At 45.8% G+C, this 12,710-nt stretch overlaps 1 protein-coding gene across 5 annotated transcripts in view; it reads left to right on the top strand.

Moving 5' to 3' along the window:
* Positions 1–12,710, top strand: part of LOC139545727 (protein prune homolog 2-like) — an 80,325-nt gene that overhangs the window by 733 nt on the left and 66,882 nt on the right. The window lies entirely within an intron of this gene.

Here is a 12,710-nt window from a genome sequence, read left to right as displayed (position 1 = left end):
TAATCTGTCATCAAGCAGACTATTTGCATTTAAGGCCCGCTGTCTCGGCAGAGCTCAGGGAAGTAGTTTCCAGTAAAAAGTTGTTGTAAACACCTCATGATGACTACTCACTTACTTGACAGGTAGGCGAAAGGATATTAACTGTTCGTTTTAGGTAGGCTTAGGCTACATCACAACAGTATAAATGAGTGTAGGCCTGTAGCTACAATAAACATGCGGGTGAGGTCTAAAGTTGCTTGATTTTGTTTGGTCATTCTCCATAAAGTCATGTTGTGTCTAAAGCTCCTTGAATAGACAAACCCCCGTGAAGTCTGTCGTTTTCTGTATATGTCCAGAGCCATGCATTACAGCCTAATAGTGTCAGTATGCCTATTGTTGTAGGTAGTTGTGTGTGTTGTAGGTAGAGTGTGTGCAATGTTGTTGTTTTTTTTGTTGCTGGTCCATCCATTGAATAGACAGTTCCCTTTTGTGTGATGAGATCATGGGATCCTACTAGGATGACATAGAAGGATAAGACAGAGATGATGTCATAACAGAAAGCAGGAAATACACATGGGAGCATGGGATCCACCATGGAGATTGGGATAAATTGGGCCAACTGAAAGAGAAAGAGTAATTGGACGATAAGGCCCAACTCTGTGGCCTCGTGGTTAGTGTCCGCCCTGAGATTGGAAGGTTGGGAATTCGATCCTCGGTCGAGTCATACCAAAGAAGACTGTAAAAATGGTACCGAATGCGTCTCTGCTTGGCACGCCACATTAAGGAGACAGATTGAGGTTAAGGCCCTGCGATGGACTATAGCGTAGTGTCCAGCGGGTGTACTTGTACATCAAGCTGTCTCACGCTACAGAAACAGGAGGCTCGCACAAGCCAAGGCTCGTGCTCGTGCAATTGGACTATAAGGATGCTAGCTGATTGTGTCGTGGTTGGAGATGCCGTGTAGTACAATACATGCTTATCGACATGAGGACTACTCCACCCTCTGTCTCTCTCTCATTCTCGCCATCTTTTTTTTCACCTTCCTTTAGCACTGCAGTGTGTGAATGGCCTCTCTTCCTCCTTTTTCATCTTCTCCTGCATGGCAACCATCCAGAACATCCATACCTCTAATTGGCTTTCCTGTATAAGTGCTTACTGGGTCTCGCTCGCTTTCTCTTTCTGTCTGTGGCTCTTTCTCTTTCACTCTCTCGCTTTCTTGCTCGCTCTCTGGCATGGCACTAAGGCAATGTGCTTAGTGGACACACACACACATCCACATACGCACACATGCATACACAGTGCACACATGTTTTTGAGGAACACATTGATCAAGGCTTTGGCAAGGGGATTTGGAAAGTGGATCACCCTGTCCATCACCCCACGGCAGAACCCTGCCCAGTGTCTGCACACTTTGTGGAGATTGGAGACATATACAGAGATGTACATATATATACAGAGATGTATTGCCATAGTAGACCTAAAACATTTAGACTTGGACACGCTTTGACTTGGACAGTGAATGTGATTGACAGAAACACACAGACTGTTGTTTCTTACACACATGGGGAATACGCATGTGTGTATGTGTGTCTGTGTTTTGATATGTACGTGTGTGTGTATACATTTGTGTAAAAAGCTTTCCTTTTATTCATGACGACGCACTGTAAATCACTGATGCCCAGGCAGCAGTCAGCTGTTAGTCATTTTAGTCTTTAGTACGGAAGGCTTTATGGGCAGGCAGCCCTGCTAAATTAGCCACGTCACTGGAGAAGGAGTCACGATATTACCGCTGAGCTATAGAGCAGGGGAGAAGGGGGGAGTTGGAGGGATTCATAAACAGAAGACAGTGGTGGTGAAAGAGAGGAGATGATGGAAGGACAGAGATAATGGAGGGTAAGAGAGAGGGAAAGCAATAAGAGCTAAGGAAGACAGAGATAATGGAGGGTAAGAGAGAGGGAAAGCAATAAGAGCTAAGGAAGGCAGAGAAAAGCAGCAGCACTGCGTCTGTCCACCCCGAGCCTCCTTGAGATGAATGGGGTGAATTTTAGATGAGGAGCACACAGTGAAATGGAGATGAGAGAGCGGTACCGGCTGTGTGTTTTGTTGTCTGTGTGCTGCTGCTGCTGCTGCTGCTGCAGTGGAACAGACAGTGAGTGGCCTTTCCTTTCTCCGCTAATGCGTCTCTTCCTCCCGTAGCCATCAGAGTATCGACCGACCCAACCCCCCCCCCCCCCCTTCTCCCACCTCCCCCATCCATCCACCTTAAGAAACATGAGACCAGATATTAACATCTCAAACAGATATCCCTGCCCAGTGCCCATCCCTCCCCTGCTCCCCTCCTCATCCACTCTAATCATGGACATGCACGGTAATATGAGACTGAGATATGGATGGGTATTCATTGCAAATTCCCCTATCTGACCTGTGGTTGTATCCAGGAGAGATTTCAGCAGGCCAGTGTGGCACGGTATACTGCAGTTGGCGTGTATACCCAATACTGCCTTAATATGCTGACTAGCTCAATGTAACAACCACCCCAGATACTGTCACAACTGTGTATGAAGTAGTACTCTTCATTCTCATTGGTGTAGTACTAGTACTGGTAGTAGTGACTAGGATACACGCATGCAAGTACACGCACTCTGAGTACTGCATTCCAGCACAGTGTTGGCTGGTCCTTTGCATGGGGTGATGTAAGTTTCCTTCAACAATCAGTGTTCCAGATAGATGACACAGGAACCTTGGTATAAAACTCTTTAGTAATAAAATGCAATTGCAGACAGAGATTCACATACAGAATATTTCAGTAGTCTATAGTAAAGATCTGTGTGGCGAAACATAGAAATGTGAATTATAGATCTGTCATTCTCATTGAAAGCAAGACTAAGAAGTGTAGATATGTTCTATGTGCACTATTTCTATGCTTAGTTTAGTTTTTGCATCTTTTACTGAGAAGGGTGCAACTGCAGTCCGCAAATCGGGGCGTTCCTGCATGTGGGCATTCCTGCATCTGCAGGAACCCCTATTTGTACTTCTATTGGTCCATTTTTAAGCTATGACTCCAGTACATAGGCGGGAGGCAGGGGTGCTCCAGTACATTATATTGTGGTAATGCGCCATAACATTGGATGCCAACCGCTGATAAACCCCACAGAGAATACATTTTATTTATTTATTTATTTTATTAATGTATTTATTTGCACCAAAGAAAACAAGTGATAGACAAAAATGTAATAAAATAAAATGTGTGCAGGTGTGGTTGGAAGCCCAAGGGCTTATATGAAAACCACACCACAAAAAAACTATACACAATACAATATACAAGTACAAAAATAAAAAAGTTATGTTATAACAGATAATAAAACCTACTAATTACAAATGTATAAATGAATTGATCAGCAATCACGAAAAAAACATATATATATTTTTTGTTGATGTGAGTGTGTGAGAGTTAGGCTATATGGAGGAGATTACTGAGTAGTTTGGTTCATCAGGCTGACCCCCAGTCTTCACTTTAAGTTATTGAGGGGTGATGGTGTTTTGGCAATGTTGAAGATAAGAAGTCCAGAGTATGATACCTCTGTATCTGATAGAGAATTGACTATGTGAGGTGTGGCAGTGGAGAGGGTGAAGGTTATCACAGTGTCTTGTGTTATATAGATGGATTTCTGAATTCACCTGGAAGAATCCATTGAAGGATTTAGGTAAACTGTCTGGCAGGTATGAGTATTTGTAGATGAAAGTGCATAATTGGCGTACATTATTGTCGTAAATAGGTATTTAAAGGATGTGGCTAGTCTTACAAATTAATTTTGTTATGATGAGTAATTTGTGTAGGTAGGAGGCATATGTACTGGCCCAGACAATATCACAGTAAATGAGATATGGATAAATGAAGCTATCGTATAGCTGGAGACAAATTGAATATGATCTTTCCAGGATAACTTTTCATCACTTAGAACTCAGAGGAATCTAGTGGATGTGACTTGTTCCATTTCATTCCCACCAATTGAGATTCTCGCTCTTTTTTTATTTTTTATTATTATTATTATTATTACAATATTTCTTATTACTAGCGAATACAATAAAGTTGGATTGTTTAACATTTAAAGATTAGCAAATTATCTGGAACCGTTCAGAAAATTTGGCCATACCTGAGTTGGCTTCATTAATTAGTGAATCAGCATTTTTGTGTGATAAAATCAAATTGTTATCATCAACAAAGAGAATGGGAAGTATAGTAGAAGACACAGCAGGAAGGTCATTGATATAGATTGGGAATAACAAAGGTCCAATTATCGAACCCTGTGGCATGCCACAGGATATCTTGTCCCTAGTAGTGTCACGGCCTGACATTAGTTCCTTTTTTATGTCTCTATTTTGGTTTGGTCAGGGTGTGAGTTGGGGTGGGCATTCTGTGTCTGGTGTTCTATGTTGTCTATTTCTTTGTGTTTGGCCGTGTGTGGTTCTCAATCAGAGGCAGCTGTCTATCGTTGTCTCTGATTGAGAACCATACTTAGGTAGCCTGTTCCCACATGTGTTTGTGGGTAGTTGTTTTCTGTTGTGTGTCTGCACCAGCCAGAACTGTTTCGGTCGTTATTCTTTGTTATTGTTGTTATTTCAGTGGTCATTTAATAAATATGGACACGCTGCACCTTGGTCCTCTCCTTCCAACAGCCGTTACAGAACTACCCACCACCAACGGACCAAGCAGCGTGGGAAAAAAGGAGGAATGGACATGGGAGTACATTCTGGACGGGAAGGGATCCTACACATGGGAGGAGATCCTGGCTGGAAGGGATCGCCTCCCATGTGAACAGGTGGAGGCAGCCAGGAGAGCGGAGGAAGCAGGAGAAGGGAACCAGCGGTACGAGGGAACACGGCTGGCAAGGAAGCACGGGGAGTGTGGCGGAGTCAGGTTGGAGACTTGTGCCCACTCCCCGTCCTTACCGGGGCGAGCATGTGACTGGTCAGGTCCCGTGCTATGGGGTGATGCGCACGGTGTCTCGGCCGAGCATCCACAGGCCGGTCTGCTCGGTACCAGCGTCCCGCATTTGCCGGGTGGAAGCTGGCATCCAGCCAGAACGGGTGGGGCCAGATCTGCGCTCGAGACTGCCAGTGCGCCTCCACGGCCCAGTGTATCCGGTGCCTCGGCCAAGGACAAGGCCTCCTGCATGTCTCCCCAGCCTGGTGAGTCCTGTGCCTGTGCTAAGCCCTAACCCGCCTGCATGTCTCCCCAGCCTGGTGAGTCCTGTGCCTTCTCCCAGAGCCAGGCCTCCTGTGTATCTATCCACTCCAGTGATGATCCATGGTAAGAAGCCTCCAGTGATGATCCATGGCAAGAAGCCTCCAGTGATGATCCATGGCACGAAGCCTCCAGTGATGATCCATGGCACGAAGCCTCCAGTGATGATCCATGGCAAGAAGCCTCCAGTGATGATCCATGGCAAGAAGCCTCCAGTGATGATCCATGGCACGAAGCCTCCAGTGATGATCAATGGCAAGAAGCCTCCAGTGATGATCCTTGGCACGAAGCCTCCAGTGATGATCCATGGCACGAAGCCTCCAGTGATGATCCATGGCACGAAGCCTCCAGGAATGATCCATGGCAAGAAGCCTCCAGTGATGATCCATGGCACGAAGCCTCCAGTGATGATCCATGGCACGAAGCCTCCAGTGATGATCCATGGCAAGAAGCCTCCAGTGATGATCCATGTCACGAAGCCTCCAGTGATGATCCATGGCAAGAAGCCTCCAGTGATGATCCATGGCACGAAGCCTCCAGTGGTGATCCATGGCACGAAGCCTCCAGTGATGATCCATAACACGAAGCCTCCAGTGATGATCCATGGCACGAAGCCTCCAGTGATGATCCATGGCACGAAGCCTCCAGTGATGATCCATGGCACAAAGCCTCCAGTGATGATCCATTGCACGAAGCCTCCAGTGATGATCCAGGGCACGAAGCCTCCAGTGATGATCCATGGCACGAAGCCTCCAGTGATGATCCATGGCACGAAGCCTCCAGTGAGGAGTAATGGCACGAGGCCTCCAGCGACGCCCTTCAGTCCGGAGCCTCCAGCGACGCCCTCTAGTCCGGAGCCTCCAGCGACGCTCTCTAGTCCGGAGCAGCCAGAGTCTCCCTCCTGTCCGGAGCAGCCAGAGTCTCCCTCCTGTCCGGAGCAGCCAGAGTCTCCCTCCTGTCCGGAGCAGCCAGAGTCTCCCTCCTGTCCGGAGCAGCCAGAGTCTCCCTCCTGTCCGGAGCAGCCAGAGTCTCCCTCCTGTCCGGAGCAGCCAGAGTCTCCCTCCTGTCCGGAGCAGCCAGAGTCTCCCTCCCGTCTGGAGCAGCCAGAGTCTCCCTCCCATCCGGAGCAGCCAGAGACTCCCTTCCGTCCGGGGCCTGCTGCGAGGGTCCCCAGTCCGGGGTCGGTGGCGAGGGTCCCCGCTCTAGAGGCGCCACCTAAGTGGGCCAAGCCAGAGGTGGAGCGGGGTCTACGTCCCGCACCAGAGCCACCACCGCGGTGACATGCCCACCCATACCCTCCCCTATAGGTTCAGGTTTTGTGGCCGGAGTCCGCACCTTTGGGGGGGGGGGGTACTGTCACGCCCTGACCTTAGTTCCTTTTTTATGTCTCTATTTTGGTTTGGTCAGGGCGTGAGTTGGGGTGGGCATTCTATGTCTGGTGTTCTATGTTGTCTATTTCTTTGTGTTTGGCCGTGTGTGGTTCTCAATCAGAGGCAGCTGTCTATCGTTGTCTCTGATTGAGAACCATACTTAGGTAGCCTGTTCCCACCTGTGTTTGTGGGTAGTTGTTTTCTGTTGTGTGTCTGCACCAGCCAGAACTGTTTCGGTCGTTATTCTTTGTTATTTTTGTTATTTCAGTGGTCATTTAATAAATATGGACACGCTGCACCTTGGTCCTCTCCTTCCAACAGCCGTTACAAGTAGATGCACGGCCAGTTGCATAAACACTTTGATCTCTACCATAATCATAACTATAGAGGCAATTATATGTATAATCATGAAAACTGTAATAATGCAATTTAGAAAGTAATATTTTATGATCAACCGTGTCAAACGCCTTGGATAAATCTAAAAAGATGACAAGAGCGGATTCATTGTTGCTAAAGAACCATATCTGTGGAGTAGTTTTTACGAAAACCATATTGGTGCTCATATAGAATACAGTGTTGATTTAAATGTTTCAACATTCTCTTATAGACACATTTATAGAGGAGGATAACTTTTGCCATTTTAAACTCTTTAGTAACATTGCCAGTTTGCATTGATTTGGTGAAGATATGCGTTAGAGGCTCAGTAATCGAGGAAGACACTGATTTCACCAAAGAGGCACCAATCTCGTCATGGCCTCCTGCTGATATCTTTAAGTTACCAATTACCTCCATCACCTCCATTACATCAGGAGGATCAAACTGATGCAGAGAAGGGACCCCTTAATGTGTCCCTTAATGTAATCCAAGGGATTTCTGTCAGTTTTCTCTATTTTCTTTGACAGAGAGGAACCCACATTCACAATGAAATAACATCAGGACCACTTTTTTTCTCCCCAATGACGATCTTGTCTCATCACTGCAACTCCCCAACGGGCTCGGAAGAGGCGAAGGTCGAGTCATTCGTCCTCCGAAAATTGACCCGCCTAACCACGCTTCTTAACACCTGCCCGCTTCAGCTGCACCGATGTGTTGGAGGAAACACCATTCCAGCTCGATGAACCAAGTAAAGCCCCCCCGGCCAAACCCTCCCCTAACCCGGATGATGCTGGGCCAATTGTGTGCCGCCCTATTGGACTCCCGGTCGGTTGTGACACAGCATGGGATTGAACCCTTGTCTGTAGTGATGCCTCAAGCATGACTTAGACCGCTGCGCCACAACTAGTTTTTTTTAAACTGAGGATTTTTTAAAACCGGTTGTTAACCAACGTTTCCAGAACCCATCTGCTGCTCTCCTATGTGATTTAACTAAGGGAAAGCAGTGGTGAAATGCAGAATTGAAAGATGTGAGAAAAGTCTGGTAAGCAGACTCCACATCGGCCTGATTATTAAAACATTTCATCAATCAACAAGCACCAACAATTACTTTGGTTAAATATTCTACCTTTAATGGTACTAATCATTCTCATCTGTTCATTTCCAGCTGCCAAAGAGAAGTGTAGCTAGCTATAGCTGGGACACAGCGGTAGTGTGTCCTTCGCCCCCTCCTGTCAGGCATTGTTTACCCGCAGTTCTGTTAATGACAGCGATGGCAGGTGTTCGGCAAGTGGGAGTGAAGGACACTGTGTGCTACCTTAGCCAGCTATTCCTACGGAAGACTCCGGTACACAGCAGGCAGGTTGCAGGCGCGACACTGTGTACTAGCTAGCTAACTAGCAAGCTAGTACACTGTGTCACTGGCTAAACTCAGCAAAAAAAAGGAATGTCCTCTCACTGTCAACTGCGTTTATTTTCAGCAAACTTAACATGTGTAAATATTTGTATGAACATAAGTTTCAACAACTGAGACATAAACTGAACAAGTTCCACAGACATATGACTAACATAAATGGAATAATGTGTCCCTGAACAAAGGGGGGGTCAAAATAAAAAGTAACAGTCAGTATCTGGTGTGGCCACCAGCTGCATTAAGTACTGCACAGCATCTCCTCCTCATGGACTGCACCAGATTTGCCAGTTCTTGCTATGAGATGTTACTCCACTCTTCCACCAAGGCACCTGCAAGTTCCCGGACATTTCTGGAGGTAATGGCCCTAGCCCTCACCCTCCGATCCAACAGGTCCCAGACGTGCCCAATGGGATTGAGATCCGGGCTCTTCGCTGGTCATGGCAGAACACCGACATTCCTGTCTTGCAGGAAATCACGCACAGAATGAGCAGTATGGCTGGTGGCGTTGTCATGCTGGGGGGTCATGTCAGGATGAGCCTGCAGAAAGGGTACCACATGAGGGAGGACAATTTCTTCCCTGCAACACACAGGGTTGAGATTGCCTGCAATGACAACAAGCTCAGTCCGATGGTGCTGTGACACACCGCCCCAGACCATGACGGACCCTCCACCTCCAAATTGATCCCGCTCCAGAGTACAGGCCTCGGTGTAACGCTCATTCCTTCGACGATAAACGTGAATCCGACCATCACCCTTGGTGAGACAAAACTGTGACTCGTCAGTGAAGAACACTTTTTGCCAGTCCTGTCTGGTCCAGCGACGGTGGGTTTGTGCCCATAGGCGATGTTGTTGCCGGTGATGTCTGGTGAGGACCTGCCTTACAACAGGCCTACAAGCCCTCAGTCCAGCCTCTGTTCGCAATAGGCTGAGAGTCTGAGCACTGATGGAGGGATTGTGCATTCCTGGTGTAACTCAGGCTGTTGTTGTTGCCATCCTGTACCTGTCCTATAGGTGTGATGTTCAGATGTACCGATCCTGTATTACACATGGTCTGCCACTGCGAGGATGATCAGCTGTCCGTCCTGTCTCCCTGTAGAGCTGTCTTAGGTGTCTCATAGTACGGACATTGCAATTTATTGCCCTGGCCACATCTACAGTCCTCATGCCTCCTTGCAGCATGCCTAAGGTACGTTCACGCAGGTGAGCAGGGACCCTGGGCATCTTTCTTTTGGTGTTTTTCAGAGTCAGTGGAGAGGCCTCTTTAGTGTCCTAAGTTTTCATAACTGTGACCTTAATTGCCTACCATCTGTAAGCTGTTAGTGTCTTAACGACCATTCCACAGGTGCATGTTCATTAATTGTTTATGGTTCATTGAACAAGCATGGGAAACAGTGTTTGAACCATTTACAATGAAGATCTGTGAAGTTATTTGGATTTTTACGAATTATCTTTGAAAGACAGGGTCCGGAAAAAGGGACGTTTCTTTTTTTGCTGAGTTTAGTTAGCACATGGTGTCGCCCCAACCTCCCGCCTGCTTTACTAGTGGAGGTGGGGCGACTGATAGACAGTGTGCTTCGCCCCCACCTGTTGGACACGGTTTTCTCCGGTACACAACAGGCAGGAGGCGGGGGGGGACACTGTGTGCTTGCTAGCTAACTAGCAAGCTAGCACACGGTGTCGCTAATGAGTAAGCTAGCTAGTGAGCGCACGGTATCGCCCCAGCCTCCTGCCTGCTGTGCTAGCAGGAGGCTACCAGTAGACAGTGTCCTTGGCCCCAGCCTATCGGGCAATATTTTCCCACAGTTCCATTAACGACAGTGAGGGCAGGTGTTTGGCAGGCGTGAGAAAAAAACCTCAGATAATGTTTTTATTTCCCTTTAGACCCACATTCAAAAGTGTCACACTAGCATGAATATTGATTTGACTTTCGCTTGACTCGGTACCGATACCCCCTGTATATAGCCTCGTTATTGTTATTTTGTGTTACTTTTTATTTTAACTTTTGTTTATTTTATTGATTTTTTTTTGCAGATGTTCTTAGTTACTTTAAAAAAATCATTTGATTAAGGGCTTATAAGTAAGTATTTCATAGCAAGGTCTACACCTGTTTTATTCGGCGCATTTGATTTTATGTCGCGCTCGGGGAGGTATTCATGCAGGAGCCAATGGGGTGCTGGAGGGAGGGGGGGTGTTCAGGAAGGAACCAATGGGTTGCTCAAGTGGGGGGGGGGCGTTCCTGCAGATGCAGAAATGCTCACATGCAGGAATGCTCCGAATTGCAGGCTGCAGTTGCACACGATCGCTTTTACTTTCGGTTTTGTACACCAGCTTCAAACAATAATACAATATTTTGGGTTATTGAAAAGTTATTTCACAGTGGTTTAGATGGTACAATGATTCTCTACACTATACATTGCTTGTTTTCTTACATAAACTGAAATTACACGACATGGGTCCCATTATGCCTGGTGAAAACCAAACACTGCCTTCCACAATAAGAACGTTTTACCAACTGTCAAGCACGGTGGTGGTAGTGTGAGGGTTTGGGGATGCTTTGCTGCCTCAGGACCTGGACGACTTGCCTAACAGAAGAAACCATTAATTCTGCTCCTCTGTATCAGAGAATTCTACAGGAGAATGTCAGGCCATCTGTCTGTGAGCTGAAGCTGAAGCGCAGATGGGTCATGAAGCAAGACAATGATCCAAAACACACAATCAAGTTTACATGAAAATGTCTAAAAAGCAACATATGTGAAGTTTTGGAATGGCCTAGTCAATGTCCAGATCTAATCCCAATTGAGATGTTGTGGCAGGACTTGAAACGAGCAGTTCATGCTTGAAAACCCACAAATGTTCCTGAGTTAAAGTAGTTCTGCATGGAAGAGTGGGCCAAAATTCCTCCACAGCGACGTGAGAGACTGATCAACAACTACAGGAAGCGTTTGGTTGGAGTCATTGCAGCTAAAGGATTCACAACCAGTTATTGAGTGTAAGGGGGCAATTACTTTTTCACACAGGGGCATTGGGTGTTGCATAACTTGGTTTATTAAATAAATGAAATAAGTGTGTAATTGTTGTGTTATTTGTTCACTCAGGTTCCCTTTATCTAATATTTGGTTTTGGTTGAAGACATTTAGTATCAAAAACATTCAGTATCAAAAATATGCAGAAGTAGAGAACATTTTAATTGGGGCAAATACTTCACAGCACTGTATGCAAACATAATTTGGAATTATGCACTAGTGGCCAGGGAGGCATTTTTTTTGTTTGAATGATGGGCCCTATCAACTCTGGTTGACTTCTTTACAATACAATACAATATACTGTACTTTGTCCATTAGTTACAGTGAACAACAAAAATGTGTCTTTTGCTCAGTTCTCAACCCCCCCCAAACATACAGTTGAGACGGTCACAGGTTCAAACTGCACGCAGCACCCCTGGATGGAGAGCATGTTGTGGGGTTATGGGCCTTGTTCAAGAACCCAACTGTAGGGGAATTATTTGCAGATGTGAACCCAGCAGCCCTACTGTTGTCAGATCAATTCTACTCATTTTTATTTTTCAAGCGGCTACCTGGGATTTGAACCGGCCACCCTTCGGCCGCAGGTCCAACTCCTGCCACACGTCCATCTCCTTAGCCGTTGGGCTACATGCTTGACTGGTTCCAGAGAATAAGAAGGAGCAAAAACATGAGTTCATCTTCAGAAATAAGCATGAGTTAATCTGCCACAATGAAGACAAAATGCTATGCGGGCATAGAATTATTATGATGTAGAAGAACAACTGACATGCAGTTGTTGTCAGCAGCAGACACAAGAGAGATCCTCTGCCTCTGTTAGTTCTGGGTTACTGCCAAACTGAGAAAAACATAGTTTGTTAATAATTATTGTATTTCATTTATAATAAATCATTTATACATTCCTCCTCTCAGTCAGCCACAGTCTTCTATGGCTTCATGAAAGAGGCTTGTCCCCTAAATTGACTCCACACTGAAATACTGACATAAAACAAACAATTGGCTATAATGCCAATGTCAGGCTGCGTCTGTAGCTCTATTTGGAATATCCCATAATAAAAAAAATATGTTTATTTAAAAGAGTTAGCTGGCTAGCTTGTAAAGTGGTGAATTAAAGTAATCTAACTTTTTATATTTAGCTATCTGAGTTAGCTATCTGAGTCATCTTTATTTATCTAGCCTATAGTTTATATCATATGACTTTGGCTTTATATATTTAAATTTAATAATCAACTTTGCTTACTTTAATACATTGAAAATAACATGCTTATTGATAGGCTACTTCCAAGTTGGTTCAACCACCGTCCTATTGC

The sequence above is a fragment of the Salvelinus alpinus genome, chromosome 19, assembly GCF_045679555.1.
Source record: "Salvelinus alpinus chromosome 19, SLU_Salpinus.1, whole genome shotgun sequence".
NCBI lineage: Eukaryota > Metazoa > Chordata > Actinopteri > Salmoniformes > Salmonidae > Salvelinus > Salvelinus alpinus.
This window is presented reverse-complemented; position numbering and strand designations above follow the sequence as displayed.